The following is a 24,948-nucleotide window of genomic DNA, read 5'->3' as shown; positions in this document are numbered from 1 at the left end:
AAAAGAAATAAGGCAAAACCTCAGAAAAAAATATTGTAGACCTCCACAAGTCTGGATCATCCTTGAGAGCAATTTCCAAACGCCTGAATGTACCACCTTCATCTATACAAACAATAGTACGCAAGTATAAACACGATGGGACCACGCAGCCATCATACCGCTCAGGAAGGAGACGCGTTCTTTCTCCTAGAAATGAACGTACTTTGGAGTGAAAATTGCAAATCAATCCCAGAACAAGGACCTTGTGAAGATGCTGGAGGAAACAGGTACAAACGTATCTACAGTGGGGGGAAAAAAGTATTTAGTCAGCCACCAATTGTGCATGTTCTCCCACTTAAAAAGATGAGGCCTGATTTTTAATGAATTTATTTGCAAATTATGGTGGAAAATAAGTATTTGGTCAATAACTAAAGTTTCTCAATACTTTGTTATATACCCTTTGTTGGCAATGACACAGGTCAAACGTTTCCTGTAAGTCTTCACAAGGTTTTCAACACACTGTTGCTGGTATTTTGGCCCATTCCTCCATGCAGATCTCCTCTAGAGCAGTGATGTTTTGGGGCTGTCCGCTGGGCAAGACAGACTTTCAACTCCCCTCCAAAGATTGTCTATGGGGGTTGAGATCTGGAGACTGGCTAGGCCACTCCAGGACCTTGAAATGCTTCTTACGAAGCCACTCCTTCGTTGCCCGGGCGGTGTGTTTGGGATCATTGTCATGCTGAAAGACCCAGCCACGTTTCATCTTCAATGCCCTTGCTGATGGAAGGAGGTTTTCACTCAAAATCTCACGATACATGGCCCCATTCATTCTTGCCTTTACACGGATCAGTCGTCCTGGTCCCTTTGCAGAAAAACAGCCCCAAAGCAGGATGTTTCCACCCCCATGCTTCACAGTAGGTATGGTGTTCTTTGGATGCAACTCAGCATTCTTTGTCCTCCAAACACGACGAGTTGAGTTTTTACCAAAAAGTTCTATTTTGGTTTCATCTGACCATATGACATTCTCCCAATCCTCTTCTGGATAATCCAAATGCACTCTAGCAAACTTCAGACGGGCCTGGACATGTACTGGCTTAAGCAGGGGGACACGTCTTGCACTGCAGGATTTGAGTCCCTGGCGGCGTAGTGTGTTATTGATGGTAGGCTTTGTTACTTTGGTCCCAGCTCTCTGCAGGTCATTCACTAGGTCCACCCGTGTGGTTCTGGGATTTTTGCTCACCGCTCTTGTGATCATTTTGACCCCACGGGGTGAGATCTTGCGTGGAGCCCCAGATCGAGGGAGATTATCAGTGGTCTTGTATGTCTTCCATTTCCTAATAATTGCTCCCACAGTTGATTTCTTCAAACCATGCTGCTTACCTATTGCAGATTCAGTCTTCCCAGCCTGGTGCAGGTCTACAATTTTGTTTCTGGTGTCCTTTGACAGCTCTTTGGTCTTGGCCATAGTGGAGTTTGGAGTGTGACTGTTTGAGGTTGTGGACAGGTGTCTTTTATACTGATAACAAGTTCAAACAGGTGCCATTAATACAGGTAACGAGTGGAGGACAGAGGAGCCTCTTAAAGAAGAAGTTACAGGTCTGTGAGAGCCAGAAATCTTGCTTGTTTGTAGGTGACCAAATACTTATTTTCCACCATTATTTGGAAATAAATTCATAAAAAATCCTACAATGTGATTTTCTGGATTTTCTTTTCTCATTTTGTCTGTCATAGTTGACGTGTACCTATGATGAAAATTACAGGCCTCTCCATCTTTTTAAGTGGGAGAACTTGCACAATTGGTGGCTGAATAAATACTCCCCCCAAATGTATAGCCACAGTAAAACAAGTCCTATACAGTGAGGGAAAAAAGTATTTGATCCCCTGCTTATTTTGTACGTTTGCCCACTGACAAAGACATGATCAGTCTATAATTTTCATGGTAGGTTTATTTAAACAGTGAGACAGAATAACAACAAAAAATCCAGAAAAACACATGTCAAAAATGTTATGAATTGATTTGCATTTTAATGAGGGAAATCAGTATTTGACCCTCTGCAAAACATGACTTAGTACTTGGTGGCAAAACCCTTGTTGACAATCACAGAGGTCAGACATTTCTTGTAGTTGGCCACCAGGTTTGCACACATCTCAGGAGGGATTTTGTCCCACTCCTCTTTGCAGATCTTCTCCAAGTCATTAAGGTTTTGAGCCTGAGGGCCACCAGGTTTGCACACATCTCAGGAGGGATTTTGTCCCACTCCTCTTTGCAGATCTTCTCCAAGTCATTAAGGTTTTGAGCCTGACATTTGGCAACTCGAACCTTCAGCTCCCTCCACAGATTTTCTATGGGATTAAGGTCTGGAGACTGGCTAGGCCACTCCAGGACCTTAATGTGCTTCTTCTTGAGCCACTCCTTTGTTGCCTTGGCTATGAGTTTTGGGTCATTGTCATGCAGGAATACCCATCCACGACCCATTTTCAATGCCCTGGCTGAGGGAAGGAGGTTCTCACCCAAGATTTGATGGTACATGGCCCCGTCCATCGTCCCTTTGATGCGGTGAAGTTGTCATGTCCCCTTAGCAGAAAAACACCCCCAAAGCATAATGTTTCCACCTCCATGTTTGACGGTGGGGATGGTGTTCTTGGGGTCATAGGCAGCATTCCTCCTCCTCCAAACACGGCGAGTTGAGTTGATGCCAAAAACTTGATTTTGGTCTCATCTGACCACAACACTTTCACCCAGTTCTCCTCTGAATCATTCAGATGTTCATTGGCAAACTTCAGACTGGCCTGTATATGTGCTTTCTTGAGCAGGGGGACCTTGCGGGCGCTGCAGGATTTCAGTCCTTCACGGCGTAGTGTGTTACCAATTGTTTTCTTGGTGACTATGGTCCCAGCTGCCTTGAGATCATTGACAAGATCCTCCCGTGTAGTTCTGGGCTGATTCCTCACCGCTCTCATGATCATTGCAACTCCACGAGGTGAGATCTTGCATGGAGCCCCAGGCCGAGGGAGATTGACAGTTATTTTGTGTTTCTTCCATTTGCGAATAATCGCACCAACTGTTGTCACCTTCTCACCAAGCTGCTTGCCGATGGTCTTGTAGCCCATTCCAGCCTTGTGTAGGTCTAAAATCTTGTCCCTGACATTCTTGGAGCGCTCTTTGGTCTTGGCCATGGTGGAGAGTTTGGAATCTGATTGATTGCTTCTGTGGACAGGTGTCTTATACAGGTAACAAACTGAGATTAGGAGCACTCCCTTTAAGAGTGTGCTCCTAATCTCAGCTCGTTACCTGTATAAAAGACACCTGGGGAGCCAGAAATCTTTCTGATTGAGAGGGGGTCAAATACTTATTTCCCTCATTAAAATGCAAATCAATTTATAACATTTTTGACATGCGTTTTTCTGGATTTTTTGTTGTTGTTATTCTGTCTCTCACTGTTCAAATAAACCTAGCATTAAAATTTTTGACTGATCATGTTTTTGTCAGTGGGCAAACGTACAAAATCAGCAAGGGATCAAATACTTTTTTCCCTCACTGTATCAACATAACCTGAAAGGCCGCTCAGCAAGGAAGAAGCCACTGCTCCAAAACCGCCATAAAAAAGCCAGACTACAGTTTGCAACTGCACATGGGGACAAAGATCGTATTTTTTGGAGAAATGTCGTCTGGTCTGATGAAACAAAAATAGAACTGTTTGACCATAATGACCACGTTATGTTTGGAGGAAAAAGGGGTACGCTTGCAAGCCGAAGAACACCATCCCAACTGTGAAGCACAGGGGTGGTAGCATCATGCTGTATGGGTGCTTTGCTACAGGAGGGACTGGTGCACTTCACAAAATAGATGGCATTATGAGGAAGGAAAATGATGTGGATATATTGAAGCAACATCTTAAGACATCAATCAGGAAGTTAAAGCTTGGTCGCAAATGGGTCTTCCAAATGGACAATGACCCCAGGCATACTTCCAAAGTTGTGGTAAAATGGCTTAAGGACAACAAAGTTAAGGTATTGGAGTGGCCATCACAAAGCCCTGACCTCAATCCTATAGAAGATTTGTGGGCAGAACTGAAAAGCGTGGCGAGCAAGGAGGCCTACAAACTTGACTCAGTTACACCAGCTCTGTCAGGAGGAATGGGCCAACATTCATTGTGGGAATGCTTGTGGTAGACTACCCAAAACGTTTGACCCAAGTTAAACAATTTAAAGGCAATGCTACCAAATACTAATTGAGTGTATGTAAACTTCTGACCCACTGGGAATGTGATGAAAGAAATAAAAAGCTTAAATAAATCATTCTCTCTATTATTCTGACATTTCACATTCTTAAAATAAAGTGGTGATCCTAACTGACCTAAAACAGGGAATTTTTACTAGGATTAAATGTCAGGAATTGTGAAAAACTGAGTTTAAATGTATTTGGCTAAAGTGTATGTAAACTTCCGTCTTCAACTGTACCTGGAGCTCAGGCAGGCAGAGCAGCTCCATCCAGGCCTGCTCCACGTCCACAGGGGCTGGAGCCAGAGATGCAGGCACAGCAGTGGGAGCCTTGTGGGGGGCCAGCAGAGCAGAGAGCATGGGATTCTGGGCCACAGGTGACTGCTGGGAGGTCAGCATATCTGGCCTACTGTTGCCAATGGAAGGGGAGGGCATGATATAACCAGGAGGAGGATGGGGGCTAGAAAACACAGAAAAATACTGGAGATTAGAGGGGATGCATTCATAAGAGGAGAGACAGATTATAATTATGTTACTGCTTTGTAGGTATTGGTAGTGTATTCTCTTACCTCGATGGCTTCTACTAAAGGGAATGTCTCTGCGAGAAGCTGTATGCACTCATCAAATGAAAGTGCATTCCCATCCACTCTGGAAAATATGGTGTTCTACAAAAACACACACAGATATAAATTACTGGCTGTTTGAGCGATAAAGCTGGTTAAAAAAAAAGCTACTTTCTTTGATACAGTACTAAACATAAGGTTAACTCAGCAAAAAAAAGAAACATCCATTTTTCAGGACCCTGTCTTTCAAAGATAATTCGTAAAAAATCCAAATAACTTCACAGATCTTAATTGTAAAGGGTTTAAACACGGTTTCCCATGCTTGTTCAATGAACCATAAACAATTAATGAACATACACCTGTGGAACGGCCGATAAGACAGCTTACAGACGTAGGCAGTCGCAGTTATGAAAACTTACTGACTCTGAAAAACACCAAAAGAAAGATGCCCAGGGTCCCTGCTCATCTGCGTGAACGTGCCTTAGGCATGCTGCAAGGAGGCATGAGGACTACAGATGTGGCCAGGGCAATAAATTGCAATTTCCGTACTGTGAGACACCTAAGACAGCGCTACAGGGAGACAGGACGGACAGCTGATCATCCTCGCAGTGGCAGACCACATGTAACAACACCTGCACAGGATCGGGTACATCCGAACATCACACCTGCGGGACAGGTACAGGATGGCAACAACACCTGCCCGAGTTACACCAGGAACGCACAATCCCTCCATCAGTGCTCAGACTGTCCGCAATAGGCTGAACTGAGGGCTTGTAGGCCTGTACACACCAGACATCACCGGCAACAACGTCACCATGGGCACAAACCCACCGCCGCTGGACCAGACAGGACTGGCAAAAAGTGCTCTTCACTGACGAAGTCGCGTTTTTTTCTCACCAGGGGTGAAGGATCGGAGTCGCGTTTATCGTCAAGGAATGAGCGCTACACCGAGGCCTGTACTCTGGAGTGGGATCGATTTGGAGGTGGAGGGCCGTCATGGTCTGGGGCGTGTTCACAGCATCATCGGACTGAGCTTGTTGTCATTGCAGGCAATCTCAACGTGTGCGTACAGGAAGACATCCTCCTCCCTCATGTGGTACCGCATGACAATGCCACCAGCCATACTGCTCGTTCTGTGCGTGATTTCCTGCAAGACAGGAATGTCAGAGTTCTGCCATGGCCAGCGAAGAGCCCGGATATCAATCCCATTGAGCACGTCTGGGACCTGTTGGATCGGAGGGTGAGGGCTAGGGCCATTCCCCCCAGAAATGTCTGGGAACTTGCAGGAGCCTTGGTGGAAGAGTGGGGTAACATCTCACAGCAAGAACTGGCAAATCTGTTGCAGTCCATGAGGAGGAGATGCACTGCAGTACTTAATGCAGCTGGTGGCCACACCAGATACTGACTGTTACTTTTCTGTTAGTCACATGTCTGTGGAACTTGTTCAGTTTATGTCTCAGTTGTTGAATCTTGTTACGCTCATACAAATATTTACACGTTAAGTTTGCTGAAAATAAACGCAGTTGACTGTGAGAGGACTTATTTTTATGCACTTTACTACACCACCCTCAAAATGAATCTTTAAAAAAACAAGACACAAAACATCTGCACATACAGTACCAGTCAAAAGTTTGGACACACCTACTCATTCAAGGGTTTTTCTTTATTTGTACTTTTTTCTACATTGTAGAATAATAGTGAAGACATCCAAACTACGTAAATAACATATGGAATTATGTAGTAACCAAAAAGTGTTAAAGAAATCAAAATATTCTCTCAACCAGCTTCATTTAGAATACTTTTCCAACAGTCTTGAAGGAGTTCCCACATATGTGAGCACTTGTTGGCTGCTTTTCCTTCACTCTGACGTCCGACTCATCCCAAATCATCTCAATTGGTTAGAGGTCGGGTGATTGTGGAGGCCAGGTCATCTGATGCAGCACTCCATCACTCTCCTTCTGGGTAAAATAGCCTTACACAGCCTGGAGGTATTGGGTCATTGTCCTGTTGAAAAACAAATGATAGTCCCACTAAGCTCAAACCAGATGGGATGGCGCATCGCTGCAGAATGCTGTGGTAGCCATGCTGGTTAAGTGTGCCTTGAATTCTAAATAAATCACTGACAGTGTCAACAGCAAAGCAACCCCACACCATCACACCTCCTCCTCCATGCTTTACGGTGGGAACCACACATGCAGAGATCATCCGTTCACCTACTCTGTCTCACAAAGACACAAATTTGGACTCATCAGACCAAAAGGACAGATTTCCACCGGTCTAATGTCCATTGCTCGTGGTTTCTTGGCCCAATCAAGTATTTTCTTCTTATTGGTGTCCTTTAGTAGTGGTTTCTTTGCAGCAATTCGACCATGAAGGCCTGATTCACGCAGTCTCCTCTGAACAGCTGATGTTGAGATGTGTCTTACTTGAACTCTGTGAAGCATTTATTTGGGCTGCAATCTGAGGTGCAGTTAACTCTGAATTTATCCTCTGCAGCAGAGGTAACTCCGGGTCTTCCTTTCCTGTGGCGGTCCTCATGAGAGCCAGTTTCATCATAGCACTTGGTTTTTGCGACCGCACTTGAAGAAACCTTTAAAGTTCTTGACATTTCCGGATTTACTGACTTTCATGTCTTAAAAGTAATGGACTGTCATTGCTCTTTGCTTATTTGAGCTGTTCTTGCCATAATATGGACATGGTCTTTTACCAAATAGGGCTATCTTCTGTATACCACACCTACCTTGTCACAGCACAACTGATTCTCTCAAACGCATTAAGAAGGAAAGAAATTCCACAAATTAACTTTTAAGAAGGCACACCTGTTAATTGGAATCCATTCCAGGTGACTACCTCATGAAGCTGGTTGAGAGTGCCAAGAGTGTGCAAAGCTGTCATCAAGGCAAAGGGTGGCTATTTGAAGAATCTCAAATATAAAATATATTTTCATTTGTTTAACACTTTTTTGGTTACTACATGATTCCATATGTGTTATTTCATAGTTTCGATGTCTTCATTATTATTCTACAATGTAGAAAATAGTAAAGAAATAATAATAATTGGAATGAGTAGGTGTATCAAAACTTTTGACTGGTACTGTATACATGCATTTCCCTAGCATAAATGCTAATCTCGTTACTCTTTTCTATTCCAGAGGGGGGCCACTCACTGGTGTGACTTTTTCAAAAGTATGAAAAATGTATGCACTCACTAACTGTAAGTCGCTCTGGATAAGAGCGTCTGCTAAATGACTAAAATGTAAATGTAAAAATGTGACTGACAGACAGACACATACCTGGTTTCCCTCTGGTGTGGTATCTGTGTCGGGCAGCTCTGTTTCACTGGGTAGCAGGCGGGGCATGAACTCTCCAGTCTCCTCATCCAGCTCCAGCTGTTCCAGCAAGGCCTTATCCTGCTCCCTCCCTCCTGCTCCCTCCTGCAGCCTCTTTTCCTCCTCCAACTCCTTCTGCCTGCGCAGCTCATTTCTCCCTTCTGCCGCAGGCTCAGGTCAAACACCTCCTCCCGGCACCCAGGTCAATGTCCTGCCTCCACAGGATGTCAATCAAGTCCATATCCTGGCAGGAGAACAACGACCATAGTGAGATAAGGAGGATAGCAGGGTTCTTTAAATAACCACTTTTACTGTAGGGATCCTGAAGTATTTGACAAAGTGTTAGTATAAGATTGATTCTGTATCCTCAACCATCACGAACAAACAAAAGGCAGACAAGAGTGGGAACAAAAAGGGTGTGTCGACAATACCCAAAAAGCTTCTCTGTGCCACGTATTGTATCTCGTTCCCCTCCCTGTGGACAGCTGTCCCTTACCCCCCACCTTCAGCCATAACACAACTCAATCAGATGAGACGTGTGAGGAGGATGTATGAATAATACAATGCTGTTTTCCTCTTTCTTAAAGCAGGATGGCTCCACACCCACATGTACAACCTCCAAAACCAGCATCTAGCTAAACCACCAAATACCATCAGGAATGACTGAGCAAGATCGACAAGAGCGCAGAGTAAAATAAAGATTATTACATGCATGAAGTTATAGATACATATTGCACAGCTTACAAAGCCAGCATTTTTTATGTCCTTGATCAGCCTTTGTTTCTATATGCGAGAGCAGCACACAGTGTGGCTGAAAGATGCTGCTCAACTCAAGAATAAGCTATTGACCGAGACTCTCTGATGGTCATTATTATTCAGCAGGCTTGGATTTCAGTCCAATCGCAAACATGCTGGCACTGGGCCAAATCTAATCTGACCAATAGGTAACAAGACAAATTAGTTCTGTTTGATAAAGCTGAACCCATATAAGAACCTCACAGTTATTATATCATTGGTTGTTTCATAAGATTTCTATTATATTCTATTGTCTACAGTTTTTACACTGAATATTAAACTTTGATGGTTATGACAAAGAACGTCAACACTTAATATCTAGCTGGTAGACTGCCAAACGTGTTTGGACTGTGAGGCAGTTTCATTCAAAGGACTGCCACTGGACTGTTGTAGTAACTGCTCTAGGCTGTTCACTTCTACAGTCATCATGCAAAATGAATTTGTTGAATACACCTGCTAGCAAGGCACACATCTGAAGAGTTGATGTCCAACTAATTTATTTTCAAGATGACAGTAGAGCCACAGACATTGTGGGGGATGTTTCCTGGACCCAGATTAAGCCTAGCCCAGGACTAAAATATGAATTTCTCCATTGACAATTACGACCGGCTTAAAAGGCTTAATCGCTGTTCTGGGACACGGGCCATGTTTCTTTCTGTTCATTGGTGTCCAAGCGGCACAACTATCTCTGGGTTTCATGGGTTCTTTTCACAAACACATTCAGCTTATCATGTGGCCATGAAGCTTCAAGAGTGTGTGGTGTTGACTCCCGTAACAAGCTAAACATCCATTACGAAAGAGTTTCAAAGGAATGCGAAGTGAGGGATCAAAAGGACCAACGGTGACCTTGACTCAACCAACATCAACCCTTTGGCTCAATAGATAACTTAACATGCAAACTATTCTGGCAAAGCACACATTTTCCTCCCGTACCAGTTATGTTTTAACCACCATTAAAATATCAAAATCAGCCATTAACTTCATATTTATGGCTGGACGGCTGTTGTGATAGCATTATTGCCATAGTATTGGGGCAGGTTTTCAATGATTATTCCCTGCTTTATGACTAAGCGGTCACACTATAGTCTTTCCACTACTGTGTAGCGCTGTCTGGAAGTGCTTATATAAAATCAGGGCAGCTTTAGAGGTTTTTCACATACAGTATCTCAGGGACTACCCTTCAAAATAAAATAACAGACAATTCAGAAAAAAAATGCATGCAATAACTTGAATTGGCCACAAGTAAATAACTGAGTAGGAGTGTCTGTCTGTCTGTCTGTCTGTCTGTCTTTCTTCACAGGAATCACCTCTCCTTTAAAGGACCAATCAGCATTTGAAACAATAACAAAGCGTTCTCCATGCCACTATTTCGGTAAAAAGCTGACAGATGGGGCTGGAGAAATATAATCACTCTCAAATTCAGACAGAGCTTTGGATACAAGGACTGACAATCTATATATGATATAAACATTTTAGTTGTAACTATGTTGAGGCAATACAGTGTTTCTGTAGATATCATTTGTTTAAAAATCATTGGAGTAAAACAAGCTTATATTTCTGGATCTGGTGGGGTACGACAGTTAAACTAAGCTCAAGAAGCATTTATAAAAAAAAGGTTATTATTAATGTTTAAGTCCTAAAATGGATGTAGCAACTGCTGATTGCCCCTTTAAAGTTATGAGTGAATGGGGTACAGAAATATCAGACATTTGAGGCATTGCTACTTCTGACGCCTTTCAGGCTTGTAACAATTCGATTCCTCACTATTTTTTCAATATGCATATTTAAAATATGATACAATGACAACTGCATGTGCATGACAATGTGAAGGGAAGACATTAGCAATGATTGACACTGGGAGTTATCGCACATTTTATTCTAGCCATTTGAAAAAAAACAACCAGATGACATCAACAATGTATTTAAAAAGAGATATATATACACTACCGGTCAAAAGTTTTAGAACACCTACTCATTCCAGGGTATTTCTTTATTTTTTACTATTTTCTACATTGTAGAATAATAGTGAAGACATCAAAACTATGAAATAACACATATGGAATCATGTAGTAACCAAAAAGTGTTAAACAAATCAAAATATATTTTAGATTTGAGATTCTTCAAATAGCCACCCTTTGCCTTGATGACAGCTTTGCACACTCTTGGCATTATCTCAACCAGCTTCATGAGGCATTTTCTCAACCAGCTTCACCTGGAATGCATTTCCAACAGTCTTGAAGGAGTTCCCACATATGCTGAGCACTTGTTGGCTGCTTTTCCCTTACTCTGCGGTCCAACTCATCCCAAACCATCTCAATTTGGTTGAGGTCGGGGGATTATTGAGGCCAGGTCATCTGATGCAGCACTCCATCACTCTCCTTCTTGGTAAAATAGACCTTACACAGCCTGGAGGTGTGTTGGGTCATTATCCTGTTGAATAACAAATGATAGTCTCACTAAGCCCAAACAAGATTGGATGGCGTATCACTGCAGAATGCTGTGGTAGCCATGCTGCTAAAGAGTGCCTTGAATATTAAATAAATCACAGACAGTGTCACCAGCAAAGCACCCCCACATGATAACACCTCCTTCTCCATGTTTACGTAAAATACACATGCAGAGATCATCCGTTCACCCACACCGCGTCTCACAAAGACACGGCGGTTGGAACCAAAAATCTCAATTTGGACTCCAGACCAAAGGACAAACTTCCACCGGTCTAATGTTCATTGCTCGTGTTTCTTGGCCCAAGTAAGTCTCTTCTTATTATTGGTGTTCTTTAGTAGTGGCTTCTTTGCAGAAATTCGACCATGAAGGCCTGATTCACACACTCTCCTCTGAACAGTTTATGTTGAGATGTGTCTGTTACTTGAACTCTGTGAAGCAATTATTTGGGCTGCAATTTCTGAGGCTGGTAACTCTAAACTTATCCTTTGCAGCAGAGGTAACTCTGGGTCTTCCATTCCTGTGGCGGTCCTCATGAGAGCCAGTTTCATCATAGCGCTTGATGGTTTTTGCGAATGCACTTGAAGAAACTTAAAAAAGTTATTGAAATGTTCCAGATTGACTGACCTTCATGTCTTAAAGTAATGATGGACTGTCGTTTCTCTTTGCTTATTTTAGATTTTCTTGCCATAATATGGACTTGGTATTTTATCAAAGAGTGTGCAAAGCTATCATCAAGGCAAAAGGGTGGCTATTTGAAGAATCTCAAATATAAAATATATTTAGATTTGTTTAATACTTTTTTGGTTATTACATGATTCCATGTGTTATTTCATAGTTTTGAGGTCTTCACTATTATTCTACAATGTAGAAAATAGTAAAAGTAAAGAAAAACCCTTGAATGAGTAGGTGTTCTAAAACTTTTGACTGCGAGAGAGAGAATATACACTGCTCAAAAAAATTAAGGGAACACTTAAACAACACAATGTAACTCCAAGTCAATCACACTTCTGTGAAATCAAACTGTCCACTTAGGAAGCAACACTGATTGACAATACATTTCACATGCTGTTGTGCAAATGGAATAGACAACAGGTGGAAATTATAGGCAATTAGCAAGACACCCCAAATAAAGGACTGGTTTTGCAGGTGGTGACCACAGACCACTTCTCAGTTCCAATGCTTCCTGGCTGATGTTTTGGTCACTTTTGAATGCTGGCGGTGCTTTCACTCTAGTGGTAGCATGAGACGGAGTCTACAACCCACACAAGTGGCTCAGGTAGTGCAGCTCATCCAGGATGGCACATCAATGCGAGCTGTGGCAAGTAGGTTTGCTGTGTCTGTCAGCGTAGTGTCCAGAGCATGGAGGCGCTACCAGGAGACAGGCCAGTACATCAGGAGACGTGGAGGAGGCCGTAGGAGGGCAACAACCCAGAAGCAGGACTGCTACCTCCGCCTTTGTGCAAGGAGGAGCAGGAGGAGCACTGCCAGAGCCCTGCAAAATGACCTCCAGCAGGCCACAAAAGTGCATGTGTCTGTTCAAACGGTCAGAAACAGACTCCATGAGGGTGGTATGAGGGCCCGACGTCCACAGGTGGGGGGGTTGTGCTTACAGCCCAACACCGTGCAGGACGCTTTGGCATTTGCCAGAGAACACCAAGATTGGCAAATTCGCCACTGGCGCCCTGTGCTCTTCACAGATGAAAGCAGGTTCACACTGAGCAAGTGACAGACGTGACAGAGTCTGGAGACGCCGTGGAGAACGTTCTGCTGCCTGCAATATCCTCCAGCATGACTGGTTTGGCGGTGGGTCAGTCATGGTGTGGGGTGGCATTTCTTTGGGGGGGCCGCACCGCCAGAGGTAGCCTGACTGCAATTAGGTACCGAGATGAGATCCTCAGACCCCTTGTGAGACCATATGCTGGTGCGGTTGGCCCTGGGTTCCTCCTAATGCAAGACAATGCTAGACCTCATGTGGCTGGAGTGAGTCAGCAGTTCCTGCAAGAGGGAGGCATTGATGCTATGGACTGGCCCGCCCTCGTTCCCCAGACCTGAATCCAATTGAGCACATCTGGGACATCATGTCTCGCTCCATCCACCAACGCCACGTTGCACCACAGACTGTCCAGGAGTTGGCGGATGCTTTAGTCCAGGTCTGGGAGGAGATTCCTCAGGAGACCATCCGCCACCTCATCAGGAGCATGCCCAGGCGTTGTAGGGAGCTCATACAGGCACGTGGAGGCCACACACAAATACTGAGCCTCATTTTTACTTGTTTTAAGGACATTACATCAAAGTTGGATCAGCCTGTAGTGTGGTTTTCCCCTTTAATTTTGAGGGTGACTCCAAATCCAGACCTCCATGGGTTGATACATTTGATTTCCATTGATAATTTTTGTGTGATTTTGTTGTCAGCACATTCAACTATGTAAAGAAAAAAGTATTTAATAAGATTATTTCATTCATTCAGATCTAGGATGTGTTATATTAGTGTTCCCTTTATTTTTTTGAGCAGTATATATATATATATATATATATATATATATATATATATATCATACATACACACACACACACACACACACACACACACACATATACAGTGCCTCCAGAAAGTATTCACACCCCCTTTACTTTTTACACATTTTGTTGTGGGATTAAAATTGTAATTTTTTTGTCAATGATCCACAAACACAAAACACAATAAAGAAAAATTATGATTTTCTTTTAATTAATGAAAAATAAAACACCAATATATCTTGATTAGATAAGAATTCAACCCCTGAGTCAATACATGCTAGAATCATCTTTTGCCGCGATTACAGCTGTGTTTTTGGGTAAGTCTCTAGAGCTTGGCATACCTGGATTGTACAATATTCTTCAAGAGCTTGCTAGACAGATTTTTACAAGTCTTGCCATAGATCTTCAAGCCACTTTAAGTCAAAACTGTAACTCGCCACTCAGGAACATTCAATGTTGTGTTGGTAAGCAACACCAGTGTATATTTGGCCTTGTGTTTTAGGTTATTTTTCTGCTGAAAGTTGAATTTGTCTCCCAGCGTCTGTTTGAAGGCAGACTGAACCAGTTTATCCTCTAGGATTTTGCCTGTGCATACTCATAACATGATGCAGCAACCACCATGCTTGAAAATATGGAGAGTGGTTCTCAGTGATGTGTTGTGTTAGATTTTCCCCAAACATAACGCTTTGTATTCGGGACAAAAAGTGAATTTCTTTGCCACATTATTTGCCAGTATACTTTAGAGCCTTATTGAAAACAGGTTGCATGTTTTGGAATATTTGTATTCTGTACAGGCTTCCTTCTTTTCAGTCTGTCATTTAGGTTAGTATTGTGGAGTAACTACAATGATGTTGATCCATCCTCAGTTCTCCTATCACAGCCATTAAACTCTAACTGTTTTAAAATCACCATTGGCCGCATGGTAAAATCCCTGAGCGGTTTCCTTCCTCTCCGGCAACCGAGTTAGGAAGGATGCCTGCATCTTTGTAGTGATTGAGTGTATTGATACACCATCCAAAGCGTAATTGATAACTTCAACATGCTCAAAGGGATATGCTTTCTTTTATTTTTACCAGTAGGTGCCCTTCTATGCAAGGCATTGGAAAACCTCCCTGGTCTTTGTGGTTGAATCTGTGCTTGAAATTCACTTCTCGACTGAGGGACTTTACAATTGTGTGTGGTACAGAGATGGGGTAGTCATTCAAAAAGCAGGTTAACCACTATTATTGCACACAGAGTGGGTCCATGCAACTTATTATGTCACTTATTAAGCACATTTTTACTCCTGTACTTTTTTAGGGTTGCCATAACAAAAGGGGTTGAATACTTGACTCAAGACATTTCAGCTTTTCATTTTTGTATTAATTTGCTAAAGAATCCAAACACAAAATTCCACTTTGACATTATGGGGTATTGTGTGTAGATCAGTGAAACAAAATCTCAATTTAATCAATTTTAAATTAAAGATGTAACACAACAAAATGTGGAAAAAGTCTAGAGGTGTGAATACTTTCTGAAGGCACTGCCAACATTTCATTAAAACTGTGGCTCCAGTATAATATGTACTGTGGTGCAGTGACGGTCTGGCCCTCAGAAAACTCCTTAGAACCACCCCACCTTTCACCACCTGGGAAAAGATTACAGCAAAGAGGCTGATGTAACTGCACGTACACATTCCTGTTTAATGGCTCCCGAGTGGCGCAGTGGTCTAAGGCACTGCATCGCTGTGCCACTAGAGATCCTGGTTCGAATCCAGGCTCTGTTATAGCCGGCCGCAACCGGGAGACCAATGGGGCGGCGCACAATTGGCCCAGCGTCGTCCGGGGTAGGGGAGGGAATGGCCGGCAGGGAGGTAGCTCAGTTGGTAGAGCATGGTGTTTGCAACGCCAGGGTTGTGGGTTCGATTCCCACGGGGGGCCAGTATGAAAAAATTAAATAATGTATGCACTAACTGTAAGTCGCTCTGGATAAGAGCGTCTGCTAAATGTATAAATACAATACATAAATACAATTTAGCGTGCGGATGGTGCAGATAACATGGCAGCATGACCATCCCACCACACAATGGAATGCATTTTCATGTGTCTAGCTAAATGCCTTGAAATACAATGTGTGGTGTCAGTTGACTAGGTCAATAGTATGAAAGGAAAACTAACGTGAGAGTTGCGTGACTCACCTGGCCCTGGGAGCTTGACAAAAGTAAGGTAAAGGCTTATTTGTCAATCTTATCTCAGACGACTACACAATATAGCTTTCACTTCAGGCCCACGCAAACCCATTTATCAACTAACAAAAGAAAGGGAGAGGTGAACACACCTACATGCATTAGTTAGATTAGCAGGCCTATCAATCAGTCAGCATTGGAACCTGATCAAGCAGCCTGACTAGAGGCCAATCTCAGGATGATCTTTATTTAAATGTTTTAAATTGTACCTTTATTTTAACAGGTTAGTCTCATTGAAAATCTCTGACCTGGCCAAAATAGCGGCACACAAAATATCATGCAAAAACACATTTACAACAAAAAACACAAAGTACTACATTTTAAAAACATAAATGTACACATTGAGCAGGCAAGATCTTGCAAGCTCATTGCAGACACTCAGATCCACTTCTCTCTCTAAACTAGAGGCCATTTATTTCACATTTTAGTCATCTGGCAGATGCTCTTATCAAATCAAAATGTATTTGTCACATGCTTCAGTAAACAACAGAAGTGGACTAACAGTGAAACACCAACTTACGGGTCCTTCCCAACAATGCAGAGAAAGAAAATAGAGAAAAAATAGAAAAGTAAAACGTAACAATTAAAGTAACAATAGATGCACAATGAGTAACAATAACTTGGCTATATAAAAAGGGGTACCAGTACCCAGTGGCGGCTCCTGAAAAAAATTCTCAGGGGGGCAATTTTTCAGATGATTTAGGTGACCTACACACATTGTCCAGCAACAACATGAAGACAGGGGCAGCATATAAGTCAATGCCAGAAGCATTTATTGACTGATCTCAAAAGTGTTGGCTTACAAAAGCAAAATAAGTTATCACAGTAAAAATAATCAAGGGTGTTCTTTCACATTCCTCAACACTGCATAAACAATATGCATTTCCATAAACAAATGAAATATCAGCTGAAAATACAGCATCTTGGTATTTGTTCAGATTGCAGGATCAACAAGAGCTTTTACCACATTTTTTGCCTCATGGTTGAATTGGAAATGTGTGCACCTGAGCATAATTCACAACAAGCAAGCAGGAGCTTTTGATAGAGGCTACTGAAAACATTGATGCAAGTTATTGGTAATAAGAAATTTTTATAGACTTCCATATTCTGCCCTCTTGTATATATTTGTGAAAATGAACAGTGATAGACATTTTGCCTGAAAACAGAATTTGAAAATAATTTCTAATCTGTATGGCTTTGTAAAAATGAACAACCATATTCTGGCCAATTGTATAGATTTGTAAATATGAACAACCATATTCTGGCCAATTGTATAGATTTGTAAAAATGAACATGAACAGATTAATATTATTTTTTTTAAATGAAAAATAACTATTTTAAACAACATCAACTGTGAACTGATTTGGGCGTGTGTGTGTTAAAGAGACAGACAGGGAGGGACAAAGAGAGAGAGAGGCTACATTACTTGTACTGAAACTGTTCTCTTCTCTCTTTCAATGCAGCAAAGCGGTCAATGACTTTCTCATTGAAATCAGGCATGCTGAGGACTAGTTCCCTCTCCATGGAAAGCATGGCCAGTGCATTCAGACGTTCCTGGCCCATTGAATTTCGCAGGAATGTCTTAACTCGTGTCAAAGTTGAGAAACATCTCTCAGCTTCAGCTGTTGTCATTGGAGTAGTTATGAGGATGTTCAACAGTCACAGTCTCAGAGAACGTCTCCTGGAGGTTGTAGCTCATGAGAACCTGGTACAGTGCCAGTGCACCACAGTTTGACTTTCTCGTCATCGGCAAAAATACAGTTCAGTCTCTCCAAAAGCACACTGGCGATTGAGACTGAGGTTGATTCCGAGATGGGAAGGAACTCAAAAAAGCGCTCCTGCACTTTGTGGTTGCTATCTATGTACCTCAGCACAAGCACCAGCTGTGTCTGTGTAGAAACGTCCGTGGTCTCGTCAGCTTGGATAGCTACGAAGTTCGCCGACTTCACCTCCTCCACAATATGTTCCCTCATGACCGCTAGCATACACTCCAGTAGCTCGTTTTGAATGGTCTTTGATGTGAACTTCTTTCAAAGAGACAATCGAGTTGCACTGAACGTTAGCCATCTTGATAGTAGTACGTGAATTGATTGACGCTGCTACCCGCTCTTTTCTTAGTTACGTTCATGGTTATGTTACGTATGACGAAAGCGCGTAAGTGCAAGCCCTCAGAAACCCATAGAGATTGTATTGAAAGCTCTGATATTTGAAAAAAATTTTTACATGAGAGTCTATGAGAGACTTCTGGGGCGATTTTCAACCTGACTGAAATCGCCCCAAAAGGGGGGGGGGCATTTGAAGCACGACTTTAGCCTGATTGGACATTTAGTGGCAGATCAGACGTCTAGATTAGAACACTGATAACTACTGTTGCCGTGATATAATTGATTAGAAAAAAATCCCTTCCTTTTCCCGTTTGGCAGTGCGTCGCCCATATCGCCTAATGAACACACCGCCCTGCCAGTACCGAGTCGTTGTGCAGGGGGTACGGGGTAATTGAGTTAGATATGTACATATACCGTAACTAGAAATAAAAGTGACAGATAGTAAACAGTAGCAACAGCGTATGTGACGAGTCAAAAAAGTTAGTGCAAAATATGTCAATGCAGATAGTTAAATAGTTCACCAAATAGCTACCTGGACTAAATATTTACTGTAGCAATCTTATGGCTTCTGGGTAGAAGCTGTTCAGGGTCCTGTTGGTTCCATTCTTGGTGTATCGGTACCGCTTGCCGTGCGGTAGCAGAGAAAACAGTCTATGACATAGGTGGCTGGATTCTTTTAACATTTTTAGGGCCTTCCTCTGACACTGCCTGGTATAGAGGCAGGGAACTTGGCCCCAGTGATGTACTGGGCCATACGCACTACCCTCTGTAGCGTCTTGCGGTCAGATGCCAAGCAGTTGCCATACCAAGCAGTGATATATCCAGTAAAGATGCTCACAATGGTGCAGCTGTAGCACTGTCCCACTCCGTGGTGGATAACATCCACTCTTCATTTATGTAATGGGCTGTAAGGCACAAGTATCCTATTTTTTCTAAAATCATCAGTCCACATTTCAAGTGTAATTGCGCCATTGTATTTACCCAAGTTCTCCCTCAACTCCGGGACTACCGAGCAGCAATTTTTGTTGTTGTTGCCTGATGCAGGACTCTAGTGCCAGAAAAGAGAGACTCAGACTGAAACATTCACACCGTCATTAATTTATGAAAAGATAGTCAATTTATGCCACAACTTAGACTACCAATAGATCAGCGTTCTAACTCCCCCTTGTGATAGTGTGACACAATGACAGAATTACGCAATTTACCACAATCTACCAAAAACGGTCACGGCATAAGCTTGAAACTTTTAATTAAGGAACCACTGTAGCTATAAAATCTGACTTTAGTTTTGACACAGCCAGATCAACAGTTGGGGAAATAGCATACATGATAGTATCATCCGCATATACGGTGGGGAGAACAAGTATTTGATACACTGCCGATTTTGCAGGTTTTCCTACTTACAAAGCATGTAGAGGTCTGTAATTTTTGTCATAGGTACACTTCAACTGTGAGAGACGGAATCTAAAACAAAAATCCAGAAAATCACATTGTATGATTATTAAGTAATTAATTTGCATTTTATTGCATGATATAAGTATTTGATCACCTACCAACCAGTAAGAATTCCGGCTCTCACAGACCTGTTAGTTTTTCTTTAAGAAGCCCTCCTGTTCTCCACTCATTACCTGTATTAACTGCACAAGTTTGAACTTGTTACCTGTATAAAAGACACCTGTCCACACACTCAATCAAACAGACTCCAACCTCTCCACAATGGCCAAACCCAGCTAAATGTTTGTTGAAAACGGAACGATGAGATACTTCACTTCAAGGTTTTACACAGACTACCTCGCCTCTCACAATGCGACTCATGCTGAAACTACACGTCCAAGACGTCTCCACTGACCATACTGTTGTCTCCTACCGCTGACTGCGACACAGTCATCCACAAAGAGCATCTATCAAAAGAACCCCTTTCGAAAAAGATGTCTCAAAACTTCTCTGTGAAGCATCTGACCCAAGGAGATATTACAATATCTTGTCACATTCAATCAGCAAACCTGATTGACCAGTCCTTTCATGATTTCAAGCCAGCAGTCTCTGTGAATGAGCCACTTCACTCCTCCTTGGAGTCATGTGATACTGTAGCTGAGATTAACTTCTCTTGTCCTACAGACACTTCCGCAAGCATTGCGGCCGTCTCAGGAATAAATGCATCGACGTGCAGAGTGTATTCTGCTTCCGATGTTACATTTTCCGCTTTGAGGGGGACTGAAACCCCTTACAATGAAACTAACGGCGTCAGTCCCGCAACTGACCCGATGATTCCCACTGGTGAAATACTGTGCCATATCGCAGAAAGATTGCAATGTGTAAAGAAGCAGTGCAGCTTGGCAGGGTCGTGTTTCGTAGGACACATGGCTCTCGACCTTCGCCTCTCCCGAGTCCGTACAGGAGTAGCAGTGATGAGACAAGACTAACTACCAATGGATATCACGAAATTGGGGAGAAAAAGGGGTAAAAAATTCATACAAAATAAATGAAAACGGTCATATTTACTGCTGTGGCTCTTCATTGATGTGTATACAACGACACATTCCATCATAACAAGAGAGCTGTTCATCCACCTACAAGGTCCAACTACATCATACAATAAGCCTACAGCTCAGCTTGATAAAGTGCAGTAGGCCTATAATCAGAGATGCGCAATATTTCTGTATTTCAATTACTTTGGAGTATTTTTTTGTATTTCGCTGGCCTGAACTACAATCCAATGTATTTTGTAACAAGTTCAAAATACTTTTCCCTTACCATGTTTTTTTTTTACATTTACATTTACATTTAAGTCATTTAGCAGACGCTCTTATCCAGAGCGACTTACAGTTAGTGAATACATTTTTTATAATTTTTTATACTGGCCCCGTGGGAATCGAACCCACAACCCTGGCGTTGCAAACGCCATGCTCTATCAACTGAGCTACATCCCTGCCGGCCATTCCCTCCCCTACCCTGGACGACGCTGGGCCAATTGTGCGCCGCCCATGAGTCTCCTGGTCGCGGCCGGCTGCGACAGAGCCTGGATTCGAACCAGGATCTCTAGTGGCACAGTTAGCACTGCGCGGCGCGATGCAGTGCGATGCAGTGCCTTAGACCACTGCGCGGTTCACAATTTTGTGGCCCTCTATCACCCCAAATTTGCTGCATTGGTATAAGAAGTCTTGATAGCACTTTGCTATATTAAGATTGTCTGCTAAATTACCTAAATGTAAATGTTAACATGAACACTTGCAAAGCACACTGGCCACTAGTCTTATGAGCTCCACCCCTGAAACAAGGCCAAATTTGATTAAAATACAAACTGTTTGGGGGCAGACTTTATTATAACAATACCCACTGTGCTTTGCAGGTTCTTTTTCACATTTCATTTTGGTCATTTTAGCAGACACTTATGTAGAACGACTTAAAGTCAGTGCATTCAACCACATATCACAGTTATATCAAGTAAAATGTGTCTGTTACCTTTACTGAGAATGTTTAGTTAAGACAAATGTATTATTTTATCTGAATACAATGCTTTGAAAAAATATTTTGGTTTGATACATCGTTTTGATACATATTTGCCCAAGAACTTCAAAACATAAGTTTTACAAACAAACATTCCTCTATGAGACCGCCTACAATTGTGTACCTAGTGGACTGAGCAAAGGTGGCAACTGATGATATGCCATCAATACAGAGATCACACGCTATAGGGTACCGCCACGCTGTGTGTGGGGGGGTACCCTAAACAAAACAAACTGTTCTCGACACAAAACAAACTGCATCGCATTATGTATCAAATGTTTTTTTTCGGACACATTCAAAGACGTCCTGCTTTCAAATTCTACCTAAAACATATGGATTTGAATCTTTATGAAACAGGTTGAAACTTTGTTACAGCTGTGGTAAAGAACTAAAGTATGCGGCGGTCCAATGACTTTGCAGATTTTTCTACAGATGTATGTGAAACGGTTCACAACAAGCAAATGTTCGAAAAAGTGAGATTCTATGACTATTGAAATCATTTCAATCCACGTTTATTTATTATGCTACATGTATTAGGCTTTATTTAGGCTACATTTCAAAGTAGCCTAATCCAGGTTGCCTTGTCTACTTTATGATGCAGTTTCTTAGCCCTACTCCTCTGTCTACTATATTATGTTGCCTATACTGCAACATTATAAGTAGCCTACCGTAAGAAAACAACAATGGTTTATGACACAATTTCTATAGTCACAAACAAATTAGTTAGGCCGCCTATAAAGGTAAGTATGTTATTCGTCCCCTTCTCTTACCTGTTGACTTCGATGAGCACTTGACAAATCTACCTCCATCATTGCGCAGTTGATATTCCCTTGTGAATTTGCGGTTAAACGCCCAGAGCCGCAATTATCTTTAAAGTCCCTTACACTAACACAAATCAAATGAAATCTTACCGAACAGTGTCCTGAATATAAAGCTAGTTCACTTGTATAGAAATAAAAGATGAGGTCTAGAAATAATGAAAGCGTAAAGAAACACCAGCCGCTGACCGGCCCTTCCACTAGCCGCGCCAGCCTGACCGTGGGATCAGCCCCTGGCGCTGTCTGGACTGCTTCTTCTTCTTCTTCGATGAGGTTTAACGGCGGTTGGCATCCAATATGTTCCATTACCGCCACCTAGTCGACTGGAGTACAACTCCCTTATATTTTGCTTGAAAAATAAAGAAATACTCTACCATCTAACACTACTCACAAATTCAAAAAAATATAAAATAAAATTAACACCACCCTACTCTATTTATTCATACCTCATGCCCTCAATCTGAAAGGATGGGACATCACCACTTAACACACCTTGTAACTCTTCTGATGTCAAGTCTCGCACACCCAAATGCCTCTCTGCAGCTACCACCACAACCTCAATTTTATTCGACTTACGTTCCATCCATGTAGTACAATTAATAACCATTGCTATAAATGCTAAAAATCCAATCTTACTGAAACATATATCACTTGTTGGCCTAGCCCTCTGTACTGGTACAGATCTACTACTCTCACCACTCCTCCCCCTTGACCCATCTTCCTCTACTTTCTTCACTGCCTCAGCATATGACAACTTCTGCACTACTCTTACCCTGGAAACCTCAACCTGCCTCTCTCGCATGGGACATTTCTGGTCCCCAGTCCCATGGGCACCCATACAATTAGCACATACCATTACTTTCCCCAATGCTACACATTCCTTTGTCTCATGCCCTTCTGCACACTTCTCACACCTTGGAACCTCCCTCCTACACACTGCTGCCACATTCCCATAAGTTTGACACCTGTAATACTGTAATGTATTCGGCACATAAGCTCGTACAGGATAACTACCTTCACTTTGTCGGGCAAAGACTCAACTTCAAAACTCAAAGAACAGACAATGACTCTTCTGTTTCCCCACTCTCGCCACCCTGTTTGCGTCGCACCAAACGACGAGCATCATAAACACAGGGAATATTCCCCTTCAGTTTGTCAACTTTTACATTTACTGCTACCCCAGTAATCACTCCTTTCAATGGCGCCCTTTTCTTGAGAGCGAAACAATTCACATTTCTTGCCCCCATTTGTTTAACTCAGAGTGCCTTCTCCCTCTGACCAGCAGAAACACAAACAATTATCACTAGACCACTTCTGGTTACCCTCATTGATTCCACTGTACCCAACTCTGTTTTCACACAACCTGAAACCACAAATGGATCAGCCAAAAGGCAAGGGTCCACTTTTTCCAAAAACGTAACTCCTACTGTCACAGACTCATCTTTATGCTGACCCTCGGTGTAAGCTTCGGGCTCCGAGTACTTCACCACACCTATCATCTCCGATACTTCACCCTCATTCACTTCCATTTATCATCCTGTCTTCAGCTCACACTGCTTACATTTTCTACCATTCTTCTCCCTTTTTTCTGCCATTTTTAACCGACTCAAACTCACAATCTTCCTCCCTCTCTCTCTTAGACCTCCTCTGCCTCTCTTTTTCCCTCCATTCCTCCTCCGTATTCCAAGTACAGTGAGGTAAAAAAAGTATTTGATCCCCTGCTGATTTTGTACGTTGTACACTGACAAATAAATTTTCAGTCTATCATTTTAATGGTAGGTTTATTTGAACAGTGAGAGACAGAATAACAACAACAAAATCCAGAAAAACGCATGTCAAAAATGTTATAAATTGATTTGCATTTTAATGAGGGAAATAAGTATTTGACCCCCTCTCAATCAGAAAGATTTCTGGCTCCCAGGTGTCTTTTATACAGGTAACGAGCTGAGATTAGGAGCACACTCTTAAAGGGAGTGCTCCTAATCTCAGCTTGTTACCTGTATAAAAGACACCTGTCCACAGAAGCAATCAATCAAATAGATTCCAAACTCTCCACCATGGCCAAGACCAAAGAGCTCTCCAAGGACGTCAGGGACAAGATTGTAGACCTACACAAGGCTGGAATGGGCTACAAGACCATCGCCAAGCAGCTTGGTGAGAATGTGACACCAGTTGGTGCAATTATTCGCAAATGGAAGACACACAAAATAACTGTCAATCTCCCTCAGCCTGGGGCTCCATGCAAGATCTCACCTCGTGGAGTTGCAATGATCATGAGAACGGTGAGGAATCAGCCCAGAACTACACGGGAGGATCTTGTCAATGATCTCAAGGCAGCTGGGACCATAGTCACCAAGAAAACAATTGGTTACACACTACGCCGTGAAGGACTGAAATCCTGCAGTGCCCGCAAGGTCCCCTGCTCAAGAAAGCACATATACAG

General features: G+C 42.5%; 1 pseudogene; it reads right to left on the bottom strand.

Annotated features, from left to right (window-relative positions):
- LOC123484570 overlaps window positions 1-24,004 on the bottom strand; it is a 31,074-nt pseudogene extending 7,070 nt beyond the window's left edge.
- Window positions 24,005-24,948: the final 944 nt, after the last annotated feature.

Source organism: Coregonus clupeaformis, unplaced genomic scaffold (genome assembly GCF_020615455.1).
Source record: "Coregonus clupeaformis isolate EN_2021a unplaced genomic scaffold, ASM2061545v1 scaf0360, whole genome shotgun sequence".
NCBI classification, from domain to species: Eukaryota; Metazoa; Chordata; class Actinopteri; order Salmoniformes; family Salmonidae; genus Coregonus; species Coregonus clupeaformis.
The sequence above is the reverse complement of the archived record's forward strand: the minus strand, read 5'-3'. Positions and strand labels throughout refer to the sequence as shown.